Source organism: Physeter macrocephalus, chromosome 2 (genome assembly GCF_002837175.3).
Source record: "Physeter macrocephalus isolate SW-GA chromosome 2, ASM283717v5, whole genome shotgun sequence".
Taxonomy (NCBI): domain Eukaryota; kingdom Metazoa; phylum Chordata; class Mammalia; order Artiodactyla; family Physeteridae; genus Physeter; species Physeter macrocephalus.
The window spans coordinates 133,063,921-133,079,656 of NC_041215.1; positions in this window are offsets into that span (position 1 = coordinate 133,063,921).

The window sequence follows — 15,736 nt, forward strand, 5'->3', positions numbered from 1 at the left end:
TCCGCTCATGGAGTGTGAACTTCGCAACGTCCTCCTTAGCACAATCCCTGGCATGTGGCACATGCTTAATAATAAAGGTTTCCAGAGTGACCACATGCACAAAGGTCTGATGGTTTGGTGTCATTAACCATGGTTTTATGGGGAAAGCAATTGACGGATGTACGAACTAGATGCATTCCTAATAACTTAGATAATGCCAAAGTCAGTCTTATATAAAATTAAGCCAACCAAGTACACAAGTATACCTGTACTAGGCTAAACTGTGCCCCCATTCAAATTCGTGAGCTTCTCAGAACCTCAGAATGTGACCTTATTTGGAAATAAGGTTGTTGCAGATGTAATTAGTTCAGATGAAATCATACTGGTGTAGAGATGGCATTTAATCCAATATGACTGGTGTACTTATAAGAAGAGGAGAAGAGACACAGACACAAAGGGAGAATGCAGTGTGACAAAAGAGGTAGAAATTGGAGTGATGCAGCTACAGGCTGACAATGCCAAGGATTGTTTGCAACGCAAAAACCTGGGAGAGAGCCCTGAAACAGACTCTCTCCTAGAACCTTCAGCAAGAGTTTGGCTCTGCTGAGACCTTGATTTCAGACTTCTAGCCTCCAGAACATTAAAAGAATAAATGTCCATTGTTTTAAGCCACGCAGCTTGTGGCACCTCGTTTCACTGCCCTGGGAAACTAATACAGCACCGTAGCCTGAGTTCAAGCATCCCTAGGAGGCGGGAGGTAGGGATGCCAATGAGTTATGGCATCTCCTTCCAACAACAGTAGATCATCGTGAAACGCGTTTCCTTTCTCTTCCCACAAATGCCCCCAGTGTAATGACGATGACTGAGAACACATCCAGCAGAAAAGCCGAAGGAATGGCAAATAAAAGTGGTGGAAAGATTGTGGGTCAAGGCCAGAGTTCCTCCTATTTTTTCCTCTTTTGACTGATCTTTAAACAATTTGCTCCTTTAAACAATCATGGGATTCTAAGTGAACTATCAGACCACTTTATCTCTAGATCCAAGCATTCTAAGAAAGGGGATGAGTCAGAGAAAAGGCAAATGGCCAGGCTCAAAGAGAGAGGGGGAGGGGAAGGGTAGCAGGGCTGGGGAGGGAGAGGGGATGAAGCCTGGGGCCTTTTGAATGTTCCTCTCCAGTGAGGAAGCTTCCAGGAAGGTGTCTCCTGGCCCCTCTCAGCTCTCTGGTGTTTTCCATTATCCTATTTGTCTGCTCTTGAACAAATGCCAGGCTGGCTTTTTAAAAATTATATTTTGGCTTTGTAATATGTATTCACATGTGACAGGGCAAGATCCTCCCTTTATATTCTGTTTCTAAAGGTGACAATGGTGAACTGGAAAGCTTCAAAGAAAAACTAGACTGTAGGATTTGTTTTTGAGTCAGAAACCTTTGGAGGTGGCTTGGCTATTCACATACTTTTTTTTTCTCCCAAGTCCATATTTTCAGTAAAATTTTATATGTGGGGAAAAATCCCCCTGCAATTTCGGTTGGTATTGCTTTGAATCGATAGATTAATTTGGTGAGAAATGATATCTTTATAACATTAAATTATCCTATATAAGAATATGGAATTTCTCTCCATTTATCTAGATTATTTTCTATGTCCTTTATTAAATTTTTGTGCTTAGAGATGTTTAGGGTGTTCTTGGTTAATCCCTAAATACTTATAAATGTTTTGGTGCTTTTGTAAATATTTTCTTATTTCTTATTTTTGTGTTCTAGCTGGTTATTGCTGATGTTGATAAGTTACATTGATTTTTTTGACTTTATCTCTAATATGGCAAATCTATAGAATTATCTTATTAATTCTAATTGTTAATCTGTTGTTTTCATTTTCTAGGTGGAAGATGACATCATCCTCAAAGAATGATAGCTTTGTATTTCACCTACTAATCTCTTATTCCTCTTTTTTCAGTTTGAGCCAGGACTTCCAGTTTTATGGTAAGCATTTGCATTGATAACAGACATTTTTGTGTCGTACACAAACATAAAGAGAATGCAGCCAAAGGTTTCCACTGAGCATATTTGCCATAAATTTGAGGTATATAACCTTTATTCAGTAAGGACATTCCTTTCTCTGCCAGGTTTGCCAGCCGTCAAATCTGATCAAATACTTTTTCAACATGTTTGGAGATAATTGTGCTATTTCCTCCTAAGTCTATGAATGTGGCAAATTACACTGATTCTTTTCTTTTTAATTACACTTTTATTTATATCGACTATCTTCAAAAATAAAATACAGAAAAATAAAGAGAAAATTAAGATTTTTAAGTTATAGTACAAAGATCCTATATATACTCAATTTCTAGAATTATTTCTTTAAGGACATACATAAATATATAAATCTGTGGGACGGCACTCCATTAATCAGTTACTATAGTGGTGTAAATAATACTCTCAAATCAATTTACCTTCTTAAATGAGAAGATCAAGAATATTCCATTAAATAAGGGTTCTACCATTGGACTTCCCTGGTGGTGCAGTGGTTAAGAATCCGCCTGCCAGTGCAGGGGACACGGGTTTGATCCCTGGTCTGGGAAGATCCCACATGCCATGGAGCAAGCCTGTGAGCCACAGCTACTGAGTCTGTGCTCTAGAACCCGTGAGCCACAACTACTGAGCCTGCATGCCACAACTACTGAAGTCCACGCACCTAGAGCCCATGCTTGCAACAAGAGAAGCCACCGCAATGAGAAGCCCACGCACTGCAATGAAGAGTAGCCCCAGCTCACCGCAACTAGAGAAAGCCCACGTGCAGCAAGGAAGACCCAATGCAGCCAAAAATTAAAAATAAATTAACTAATTAATTAAAAAATAAAGTTCTTGGTGAAAATGAAAAATGTGTCTTTAAAAAAAAAAGTTCTGCCATTTAAAAACCTTTAACACTGATTCATTTTCTGATATGAAACAACGTTTTATCCAGAGCCAATTCAGTATGATGAGTTAGTTTTTTTTTTTTTAACATCTGTATTGGAGTATAATTGCTTTACAATGGTGTGTTAGTTTCTGCTTTACAACAAAGTGAATCAGTTATACATATACATATGTTCCCATATCTCTTTCCTCTTGCGTCTCCCTCCCTCCCACCCTCCGTATCCCACCCCTCCAGGTGGTCACAAAGCACCGAGCTGATCTCCCTGTGCCATGCGGCTGCTTCCCACTAGCTATCCACCCTACATTTGGTAGTGTATATATGTCCATGCCACTCTCTCACTTCGTCACAGCTTACCCTTCCCCCTCCCCATATCCTCAAGTCCATGCTCTAGTAGGTCTGTGTATTATTCCCGTCCTACCCCTATGCTCTTCATGACTTTCTTTTTTCTTAGATTCCATATATATGTGTTGGCATACGGTATTTGTTTTTCTCCTTCTGACTTACTTCAGAAGTAAGTCTGTATGACAGGCTTACTGTATGACAGACTGTATGTATGACAGACTCCAGGTCCATCCACCTCACTACAAATAACTCAATTTCGTTTCTTTTTATGGCTGAGTAATATTCCATTGTATGTATGTGCCACATCTTCTTTATCCATTCATCTGTTGATGGACACTTAGGTTGCTTCCATGTCCACACACACACAAAATAGAGCTGCAATGAACATTGTGGTACATGACTCTTTTTGAATTATGGTTTTCTCAGGGTATATGCCCAGTAGTGGGATTGCTGGGTTGTATGGTAGTTCTATTTGTAGTTTTTAAAGGAAGAGTTAGTTTTAATGCACTGTTGGATTTGGGTAGCGAGCATTTTAGTTGGGGGTTTTGATCCTATATTTGTAAGTGAAATGGCCTATGGCTTCTCTTCTGGTGTCACCCTTATCTAATTTTAGAATCAAGAGTGCAGATGACATAAAATGAGTGGTAGCTTATTTCTTCTTTTGCTTTCTGAAACAATTGTTCTGGAACAATTTGGGTAATATAGAAATTAACTGTTTCTTGAAAGTTGGGTAGAACTCATCAGTGGAACCATCTAGAGCTGGGTTAAAGGGAGAGGTAAGGTCTTTAAGGGCAATTTCAGCATCCTTAATATTACCAGTGTATTCATGTTCTAGTTCTTTGCTCCAATTTGACATTTTCCTTTTTTTTTTTTTCTGGGAACACATCCACCAGATTTCCACATTTAAAAATGTGTATATGCTTACAATATGCTTTTTATTATTTTTAAACCTGTTAGACTGTAGTTAATTATTTTTCATTCTTCATTTTGATTATTTGCATCTTTTCTCTCCTTCTTTCTTTTTTTCTTGATCAGCCTTGCTGGAGATTGTTTATTTTAATAATCTTTTCAAAGAATCAGCTTTTGGTTCTGTGAATCTTCTCTGTTGTTTTATTCTCCGTTTGTCTGATGTCTGCAACTACCTGTATTATTCCCTTTTATTATTTTTTTAGTTTGCCCTGTTGGTCTTTTTTCAACTTCTTGAATTGAACGCTTCATCAGTTTACTTTTAACTTGCTTATTTCCTGATAATGGTATTTAAAGTGATGAATGTCTCTTTAGACACTATTTTAGGTATGTCTCATATTTTTGACATGAAGTGTTTTCACGCTCATTTAGTTTTAAATATGTTTTAATTTACTCTGTCATTTTCTTCTTAACCTTACAAAGATATGGTATTTTACAACTAGCCTTTTATTGTTAATTTATGATAGTGTTGCATGGTGGTTGGAGAACACAGTAGGTAAACATTAATTTCTTAGAACTTCTTTTATGATAAATACATGCATATTTTTGTAAGTGCTTCAGATTTGGTTGAAAAGAACATGCATTCTTTGTTTATTTGGTATTGCATTCTACATATATCTAATAGTTCGAGCTTATTAATGGTACTGTGAAGGTCTTTGGTATCTATGTTTTTTAATTTTAAAATTTTGCCTACTATGTCTATCATTTTTAGGGAAAGGTATGTTAAACTCTCCAGTACTGTTGGTTTGCTGATTTCTCTGCCATTCTGTCAATTGTTGCATCTCAGATTTTGAGGTTGTACTGTTTGATGCATATATGCTTGTGAGAGATAGACCTTTTTATTTTATAGTGCCTTTTACTAATATACAAATATAAAACATCCTTCTTTGCTCCTTATGACACTATCTTCTTTAAATTCTATTTCATCAGATATTGAAATTTATATTTTGCCTTCTCCTGGTATCTAACTGGCTTTCCTTTTTCCATCCTTTCATCTTCAAGCTGTGTCCTTTTTCTCAAGTGTCTCTTGTAAACAGCGTGCTGTTGCAAATGCCAAAGGCCAGGCCCACGTGTGTGTGGACCTGAGTAATTTATGAAGAGTCAGGGACTGACTTCAGGGTGGAGAGTCCCACGTATCACAGGCCAGGAGCACCACTCCTCCTGCCACCATGACCTTAGTCCGCTCCTCTGGTCAGGGAGAAGCAGCTCTGGAAAAGGCAGGCCCTTGCGTTGACATCAGCACTGGTGGCTCAGAGCCGGGGATGGAGATGTGATTGCCTGAGAGAAGCTGGCCAGTCTCCCTGCACCTGTTCCCATTAGCCCCCAGCCAGCAGGGCTTTTGCTTTGCCCTGATGGTACCCTAGCGTTACATAAAATGAGCCAAAGACAGCCTCTGTGTACCAGCCCCTCGGTTGTTTATTTCTTCACTGCAGGCTGAGACACATTAGCACAAAAGCTCACTGCTGCCAGACTCAAATTTTACATATCCAGTTATTTAAAAAATAGCCCAAATAAGCAAAATTTTAGCCATTTAAAACCTACCTCTTTGTGTATCCTATGAAACCCAACCTGACACCTGTTACCTATTCATAAGATAGGGTCTTGTAGTTTTAATGCCCTAAGTCCCCACTGGCCTTCAGAGTTCTCTGATGCAGAGCCTCTCTGGTCTCACCTAGACGTGTAAGTTCTCTCTCCCCCTGAGTTCCCTTGCCCTCCTCCCCTGCTAAGAAGGGACCCCACAAAAATCCTGCCCGAGGGACTTCCCCCACCCTCAAAGCATCACAAGATAAAGCTTGTGTGTGCTATTGCCACCTGGTGGTCACGTCTTTTTCTTAGATCTGCCCCCAGATCCCTCCAACTCCTACCTACACCCGTGGACCCTGGAACCAATGGAACAGGCAGCAGCTGCCGCTTTCTGATTAGAGTGGCAGGAAGCGACTGTCAGGGCAATGTTGGCAGAACTCAAGAAACTATTCTCCAAGTGGTCTTCTTGCTGCCACCCTGCGGGGGAGACTCCCCCCCTGGCCCCTAGACACGAGTTCGAGGCAGCATCCAGTCTCCCATGGCTTCTCTGGCTTTCACTGGTGGTGGTGGAAACATGGTTTACTTCTTTGCTTGTTCTCTTGCTTTTGCAAGTTAAATAAATTTCTTTTCCCCGTTATCAAAATAATGCTGAGGTATTTTTTTAAGTTGGAAATAAAAGTAGTAGAAAAGTAGAAAAAGTTGCAAAAATTTTTATTATCAAAGACAAGCCTAGTTACCAGTTGGATGCGTTTCCTTCAAATCTTTTTTTTTTTTAGTTCAGTTTTTGTCTTACATTTATTAAGATCATGTGGTACATTCAAAATTGTGCATCATATGACATTTAAGTTTATTTTTCCCTGTTTATAAAGGAATTGCATGCTCATCACAGAAAAGCTGCTTCTTGGTAGTTTGTTGACTGTTGTCATCTGAAAAATATCCAAAGATTCAGGCCCATCATTATGAGTTTTGAAGATGCAGAAAATCACTGCTCTAGTTTTTGGCACTAAAAATGGCCATTATGTTGTTCTACTAATCTACGGTCTTTGTAAAGGGAGAAGAAAAATCTTTTTGTTTAGCTGTTCTCATATCAAAACTGCATAGAGCTTGGATGTTATTATCAAGTGTCAGAACACAATGGCATCGTTATTATTTAGGTAGACATTTAGACTGGCAAAAGTTTCCATCTGAGCTGAGAGGACAAACAGGAGATGTGGAATCCATGCATGTTTCCTCTGACCAAGGATCAGAGGCACCCCTCCACCCGCTACATCTTGGCATTAACACCCTTGCTGAGACCCTGAGAAGGGGAATAAAAGACACAAGAAGGACCGAAGTTAATATTTCCATCAGCTGGGGAGAATGAGGGTTAAGTCAGAGACTGGGTAAAGTTATTGAACACACCCATGCGTGGGGAAGGAGAGTCATACCCGCTGCAAATACCTAAGCCACTTGGAATCCTGAGTTTGTGAGATCCTGGAGCGCCTGTGCCTTTCCAGTGATACTGTAGATTGCTCTGTACAGGTTTATGGGCCCCAACTGTGTGCAAATCTTCCCAACTCCACGTTCAGTGAATTCATGTGGGTAGCTTGAAATTGGCTACAGTGGTAGTATTTACACCACAGAAGTAGGCAAATGCTACAGATCAGGTTTTTGTTTTGTTTTTTTTCTCCCACTCCAAAAAGCCAATTGTTAGTTAATTATGAGCACACCACTGCCTCAGATGTCCTGAAACAACAGGATGTAGGAAAAGCAACAAACCGCCGTGCAGGACTGACAGAGTCCTGTGTTTTACTCGGGGGACTGCATCTCCCAAGGTGCCATGCAGCACCCAGAGTCCACCCCACTTCCTGTAGTGTGGTTTTCTGAGGTGGGGTGGGAAGATTGTTGGGGATGGGGCTCTAGGGGTGGAGCAGGCTGCCCTAACAGGGCTCCAACAGCAGCTCCCGCGCAATAAAATTTTGCCGTATTACCTTGTTGGTAGAGAAAGTTCCGTTTTCTTTTTTTTTCCGTCTCTGCCCAGCTCTTCTCAGATCTTTCAATCAATTCACATATTAAATGTTTGGGGGCATCAGCCACGTACCAATCACTGTGCCCTGTACCTGGGATGCAGTGGTGGATCCTGCCAAGGGTAGTAAAGCCACACCACTTCCTCCCGGAAAGGCAAGGTACCACTCTTCCTGTTGGGGTCTGTACTGATGTGAGGGCACGTATGTGAGAGCCGCCCCTTGTGGCTCTTGACTCCAGTTTAGTGAGGTTATTAATTTTCACGATAACAATTGTAGAGATACTGAATCCACGTTCATAAAATTTCCGGCCAAGCTGACTCTTAAGCACAGCAAATAATGCTCATGTTTTAAAAGTAGCATTAATTTATTCATCGAATAAATATCTACTGAGCATCTACTTGTGTGCCAGGGACAATGCCAGGAGCCGGCTTTCCACTGCCCCCTCTCTCACGGAACATATATTGTCTCCCAGTGTATGAAATTTCACTTTTCAACGGTATTTCAAATGTCAGTTAATAACTGACAAAGATTCTGTCCTTAAACAAACTTTAGCCGGGCTCTTCTGAGTCCTGTATTTAACAAGGCCTTGCCTTTGGCCTCTGTCCTTGGCCTGGTTAGTCCAGTTTTAGCAAGAATCCTGCTGGGTCTGTTTACCAAAAATCCCACACCCTTATTGTAGAATAAGAAATGCACATTTGGCTTCTGTCCCAGTTACCTGGCATATAGCTTCTGAAACCCTTGGAATCTCTGAAGTCATATGTGTCTTTTTAGATGTTAATGAAATGACCAGTGGATGGGGGCTGGTTTCCAGGGAAACCAACTGTGTGATTAGAGGGTTGGAACTTGCAGCCGACCCCTCACCTCTAACTCGCAGAGGAGAGAGGGGCTGGAGGTGGAGTTAATCCCGAAGGGTCAATGTTTTAATCAACCGGGTCTCCATAAAATACCCCAAACGATGGGGTTGGGAGAGCTTCCAGGTTGGTGAACACATGGAGGTGCTGGGAGGGGGCCACATCCAGAGAAAGCATGAAAGCTCTGTACCATGCTTTGGCTGTTCTTAAGCTGTATCCTTTCTAATAAATGGGTGATAGTAAGTAAAGCAATTTCCTGGGTTTTGTGAGCCATTCTAGCAAATTATCAAACCCAAGGAGGGGGTCATGGGAACCCTTGATTTATAGCCATTTGGGCAGAAGTACAGGACTTGTGACTGACACCTGATGTGTGAGCAGTCTTGTGGGATGGAGCCCTTGACTTGTGGAGTCTGCACTAACTCCAGGTAGTTTGCAACAGAATTGAATCCCAGTACAGCCAGTTGGTATCTGGAGAGCTGGAGAACTGGATGGTGTGGGGAACCCCACACATTTGGAGACAGAAATGCTGTGGAGAGAATAAAAGAAAGTGGATTTTTTTCTTTATTTGGTATCTGACCACCCTGGATATCTGATCAAAGCCCTCCCCCCAGAAGCCAGGATATATAGAAGCTTTTGCAGCAAAAGACCAGGTAGTTGGAACATCAAAGGATTACTGTTAATAAAAGAAAACCAGACATCTCAAGTTAGGGAATTTAGTGATTTTCTATGTATGGGAAGGTGCAAGAGGCTGGGCTCACTGAAATCATTGCTTTGATATGCACCTCAGCTGTCTGGGGCCAGCATCCTGTGTTTTCTCATCCTGAGTTTCCTCAGGTGCACCGTGAAGGTGGCTGCGGCAGCCAACTGCTAGATGCGCTTGGCAGTGGGCAGCCTGCGTTTGTCTCCATCCTGAGTTCCCTCAGGGCTCACCATCCCGCCAGCTGTAATGTGATGGCTTGATGGCTGCCACATCCTTTGTTTACTGAAATGGCAGGCAATATTCTAGAAAATGCAAACTAACCAATAGTAACTGAAAGCATATCAGTGGTTGCCTGGGGATGGTGAAGGGCTGTAGCAGAGGACTATGAAATGCAAATGCGCCAGGAGGTTTTGGGAGTGATGGATGTGTTCACCGTCTTGAATATGGGCATGGTTTCACGGACGTATTCGCATCAACAATTATTAAATTGCACACTTTAAATATGTCAAAAAAATAATCCCGCCCCCACCAATTCTCATATCTTATCACCCTGGCTTGCCTTCAGCAAAAGTCTTGTCAAGTCCATTTGACCAGAATCCCCCTACTTCTGGTGCTTTCTCTTAGTAATTTTCCATCCACAGACCCCACCCTGCTCCTTGTCTCCTGAATAGTCTGCCTGACTGTTCTTTAACAAATGTCATAAATAATTTTTCTTTAACATAACCTGCCCATGCCTTTATAATTAGAGCATATTTAAAGAGCTGGTTAGAATTCCTCTGCCCAGCTGATTATGAATTTTCTATACATAACAGTAGATCTATCTTTTTCCCCTTCTCTGGAAAGGCAAATCATTCCATGAAATAGAGGCTGCAATTAATGTAAAACAGAAACCCTTGCTTAATTAATATATTCTTTAAGTTGGATCAACCTTTTATTGTAAGTCTTTCCCTCATATGACCAACAGGAAGTTCTGACATTCCTTGCTTTGCTGTAAAGTGAAATTATATATAAATCTATCTGGAACCATCTTGAAATTTGCATTTGTAGTCCAGTGAAAATCCATTGAAAAAGATCTCTATCTCTTTGTGAGAAACGCATGTCTGAAGTTTACATCCTGCCACTACGAACTCCTTTGGTCAGTTGACCAACTTAGTATCAGCTTAAAACTAAAACACCATATTTGTCAAAAACTTCGAAGAAAAGAATGACTTTCCCTGACACTAGCTAAAAGAAAAATGGTGCAAGAGTTTCTTTATATAGTTGTTCTTGACATAAATTAGACTCATGTGAGAAAAGGATGTCTAAATCTATATTCTAAATAATACAGCAGAGGATTACAAGGCAGATTGTGCAGATTGGAACAGCATTCCATGACTATTTTTACTACCGATAAATGGTTGCTTCAGATAAAATGTCTTCCTGTTCCTTTTCTCTCTCTTTCTCAATATATTCCCCTCACTCCCTACCTTCTGACCCCAACCGCTCCCTTTCCCATGTATTCACAGAACCACACGTACAGAGACACACTTGCAGAAACACATCACAGCTCCAAGTGGCAAGGAATCCATCCCCTGAGCATTTCAGTAAACGTTTTCCATCCTCATTTTCTTTCTATTTAATGCATTTTTCCGGAGCAAAAAGACTCACAGAAATAAAGAACAGAGGATCAAAGTTTGCTTCTAGCTCCACCCTTTCCAACTCTAAAAGGACCACCAGAATATGTAAATAGGACAAATCAGCGTACTTGTTGGAAGTCAAGAGTAAGGGCCTCTGTATGTTGGAAAACCTAAGGTCACAGAGCTGGTCTTCACATTGCCTCAAGTGTTAGTTTCCTTTGGCTGCCCTAACAAAGTAATATAAACTGGGTGGTTTACAACACCAGATAAATGTCTTCTCTCACAGAGCTGGAGGCTCTGTGGGACGATCCATTCCAAGCCTCTCTTTCAGCTTCTGGTGGCTGCCAGCATTCCTTGACATTCCTTGGCTTGTGGCTACATCATCCTAATCTCTGCATCCAGTGGTTACATGGTGTTCTCCCTGTGAGTCTGTTCACAAATTTCCTTCTTAGGAGGCCCTCAGTCACTGGATTAGGACCCATTTAATCCAGTATAACCTTACCTTAACTTGATTATATCTGTCAAGACGCTATTTGCAAATAAGGTCACATTCACAGGTTCTGGATAGATACGGATTTTGGAGGGACGATATACAACCCAGTACGTAGCATATTGAAGGAGGATTAGAGAGGACTAGTCATGGCGGCCTCTCAAACCTTCAGCCCACCACTGGGAGGAGCCATCTGGTTTAGGTGATACCATTTCTATATCCAGCTGGTTAAGACGACTGACATAGTCTCATCCTCCTTTGCCACAGTGATTGGTTCAGGAATCAGCAAGGCACATTCCTCTGCCAGTAATTCGTTTTAGGGGTTGACGAATGACCCATGTTGGACCCTTGAAAGGGAAGCCAGGACTTATATTAGATAGTCGAGGACAGAGAATTCCTTTTCTCCCCCGCCTATTTTTTTTGTTTTGGTATTTCAATAATGGTTTTGATTTTTAAAATTACACCTTTCCTATAGAAAGTAAAGCACCAGAATTATAAAAATTACTCCTAGTTTTGCCAACATTATAATCAACATTATGAAATAGTCTTCATTTTTCATAACATCTATACACTGTTTTACTGTCCAGGTTTATTGAGGTATATTTGACATATAACATGGTGTAAGTTTAAGCTGTACAATGTGATGATTTAATATGTGTGTATATTGTGAAATTGTTACCATGATAGGGTTTGTTATCACCTCCATCACTTAATTACCATTTTTTTTGTGTGTGGTGAGAACATTTAAGATATCTCTTAGCAACTTTCAAGTATATAATACGGTATTGTTAACTATAGTCACCACATTATACGTTACATCCTCAGAACGTATTCATCTTATAACTGGACATATATACCTTTTGACTGGCATCTCTCCTTTTCCCCCCCTCTTCTGCCCCTGGTAACCAGTATTCTACTCTCTGTTCCTATGAGTTCGGCTTTTTTAGATTCCACATGTAAGTGATAACATACAGTATTTGTCTTTCTCTGACTTATTTCATTTAGCATAATGCCCTCAAGGCCCATCCATATTGTCACAAGTGGCAGGCCTTCTTTCTTTCCCATGGCTCAATAATATTCCATTGTATATATACACATCATCTTCTTTATCCATTCATCTGTCCATGACCACTTAGGTTATTTTCAGATCTTGGCTTTTATGACTGATGCTGCAATGGACAGGGATGCAGATACCTCTTTGAGACCCTGATTTCATTTCCTTTGGATATATACCCAGAAGTGGAATTGCTGGGTCATATGGCCATTGTATTTTTAATTTTTTGAGGAACCTCCATATTTGCTTTGCTTTGGCCAATGGGGTATTAGCGAGCTGGATGCAGCAGGAGTGGAATGTGCACTTGTGCTTCCACTTGCACCTCTGTGCTTCTGCCATCCCCACAAGGAGACGTATGACTGAGCTGGCCTTCTGCCCCTAGGAGGAGGATGAGACACACATGGGGCAGAGCCACCCCAAAATCTAGGCAGCTGAGCCCGGGCCAGCTGACTCCCAGCTGGCCTACAGACTCAGGAGCTAAATAAATGCCTACTGTTGTGTGCTGTGGTTGTAAGGGAGAGCCTGGCTCACATCACATGTATCTGAATTCTCTTCTCCTGCCTGTTACCGGTTTTTATTTTAGTTCTTAAGAATATCCAGTGAGGGGCTTCCCTGGTGGCGCAGTGGTTGAGAATCTGCCTGCTAATGCAGGGGACACGGGTTCGAGCCCTGGTCTGGGAGGATCTCACATGCCGCGGAGCAGCTAGGCCCGTGAGCCACGGCCGCTGAGCCTGCGCATCTGGAGCCTGTGCTCCGCGACAAGAGAGGCCGCGATAGTGAGAGGCCCGCGCACCGCGATGAAGAGTGGCCCCCGCTTGCCACAACTAGAGAAAGCCCTCGCACAGAAACGAAGACACAACACAGCAAAAAAATAAATAAATAAATTAAAAAAAAAAAAAAGACTATCCAGTGAGTTCCTTTCGTTCGGGTTTCATGCTCACAAAGTAACTTTCTGTTTACATTTTGCCTTCTCATCTAGACTTTTAGATAGGATGACCATAAATGCGCTCAACTTTATGAGAGTCACGTCATGTTCCTCATTGTAAATTTGTAGGTTGGCATTCTTGAGGGTACTCCAGGTTTTGCTGAATTTAGTTGGGATTAGAATGAGTTGCCCTGGGCACACTGGCCAACCAAGATTTAGGACGTGGAGTGGACCCCCAGCTATGAGAACCCACTCATCTGCTGCTGTTCAGTAAGACTTTGGGGTACCCTACCTGGACCACATTTCTGAGCCTTCATATCCTCCAACTGCAGAGCACAATGGTAAGACTGGGTGGAGGTCTTGTTTTTGGAGGTCGTGTTCTTAAATTCCACTTTGTCTTTTTTTTCAGGTTAATGTGTCTCCATGTTTTTGCGACAAATTAATAGTTACTTTCTGCTGTCGTTAGCTACCAATACTAAGGGTAAAAATCAAACTACAGGATACTGATAGAATTTTTTTTTTAAGCAATCCATGTAACTACACATCTCAAGACTGAAATTCCTAGATTCGTATGTGTGGCAGCCTGGTGCCGTCTGTAGAGCTGCAATGGCCTCGGCATCCCCGCACACATGCTCAGGGAACGCCTGCCCGGTGCAGCAGGATGACACACTTGTTTTGTCTGGAACACACATCTGAAATATAAATGTTCTGCTCAAAAACATGTTTTAATAGGTTTTGTTTTATTTTGTTGGCTACTAATTCAAACACTTGTACTGCTTTAATAGTCAGTGATTAATTCCAGGTTCCTATTCATGTGGGAATTACTCAAAGCTCCTCTCAAAACTATGCTGCATTAATCAGTGTGACTCACCTTTTCACTATTCCAGAGCTAATAACAGGGATTATCCAGCTGGTACTTCAGGAAATGAGTGAGAGTGAGATAAGCTGGGAAGCTACTTCTGCTTGACTTCTTTTCAGTTTGAAATGAAAGTTTTCTCATAAACGTTTTTCCTTCCAGTGCAGGATGATTGTATTTGCACTTCTTTTAAAAAAAAATGATTATGCTTTTTATAGGAAAAAAACCACAAATAATAAGTGTATATAGCCTGATGGATTTTAGCACTGAGAACCCATTGGTGTATCCAGTACCCAGGGCAGGAATCAGAACATTATCAGCACCCTAGAAGCTTCCTCTGTCCCTAATTTCTTTTTTATCAGCTTTGTTGAGTTATAATCAACAAATACGAATTGTACATATTTGTGGTGTACAATGTGATGTTTTGATACATGTACACGTTGTGAAATAATGACCACAATCAAGCTAATTAACATATCTGTCACCTCATATAGTTATCTCTCTTTTTTTGTGTGTGAGAACATTTAAGATCTATTCTCTTAGCAGATTTCAAATATACAATGCTGTATTATTAACATTAGTCACCATGCTGTACCTTAAATCTCCAGAACTTATTTATCCTGCATAACTGAAACTTAGTACCCTTTGACCAATATCTCCCCAGTTTCCTCTCCCACCCCTCCCCCAGCCCCTGGCAACTACCATTCTCGTCTCTGCTTCTATGAGTTAGACTTTTTAAGATTCCACATATAAGTGAGATCATGAAGTATTTGTCTTTCTGTGGCTGGCTTATTTCACTTAGCATAACGTCCTCTGGGTTTGTTTGTGTTATTGAATAACAGGACTTCTTTCTTTTTAAGGTTGAATAATATTCCACTGTGTGTGTATATATATCCATTTATCCATCGATGGACACTTAGGTTGTTTCCATGTCTTGGCTATTGTGAATCATAATGCAATGAACATGGGAATGCAGATATCTCTTCGAGATACTGATTTTATTCCCTTAGGATGTGTACCCAGAAGTGGGATTGCTGTCACATGCCCTCTGATTTCTGACTCCATAAATGGGTTTTGGCTGTCTCTGAAGTTTATATAAATGAAATCAAACTATATACACTTTTGTCTGTTTTTTTTTTTCACTCACTGTTAGGTTTGGGAGTTTCATTCATATTGTTATAATTAGCAATTGTTTATTCATTTGCATTGCTGTATAATATTCCACAACAAGCCACTGTTTATTCTATCCTTAATTCTGTCCCCAGTAACTAATGACATGGACTCTTCTTTTAAGTATTTATCAGCCATTTATCCAATAAATTTTGTCCATTTTTCTATTGAGTTTTCTTTCTTTGGATTTTATTGTTTTTTTTTTCGGTACGCGGGCCTCTCACTGTTGTGGCCTCTCCCGTTGCGGAGCACAGGCTCCGGCTCACCGGCCATGGCTGACGGGCCCAGCCTCTCCGTGGCATGTGGGATCTTCCTGGACCGGGACACGAACCCATGTCCCCTGCG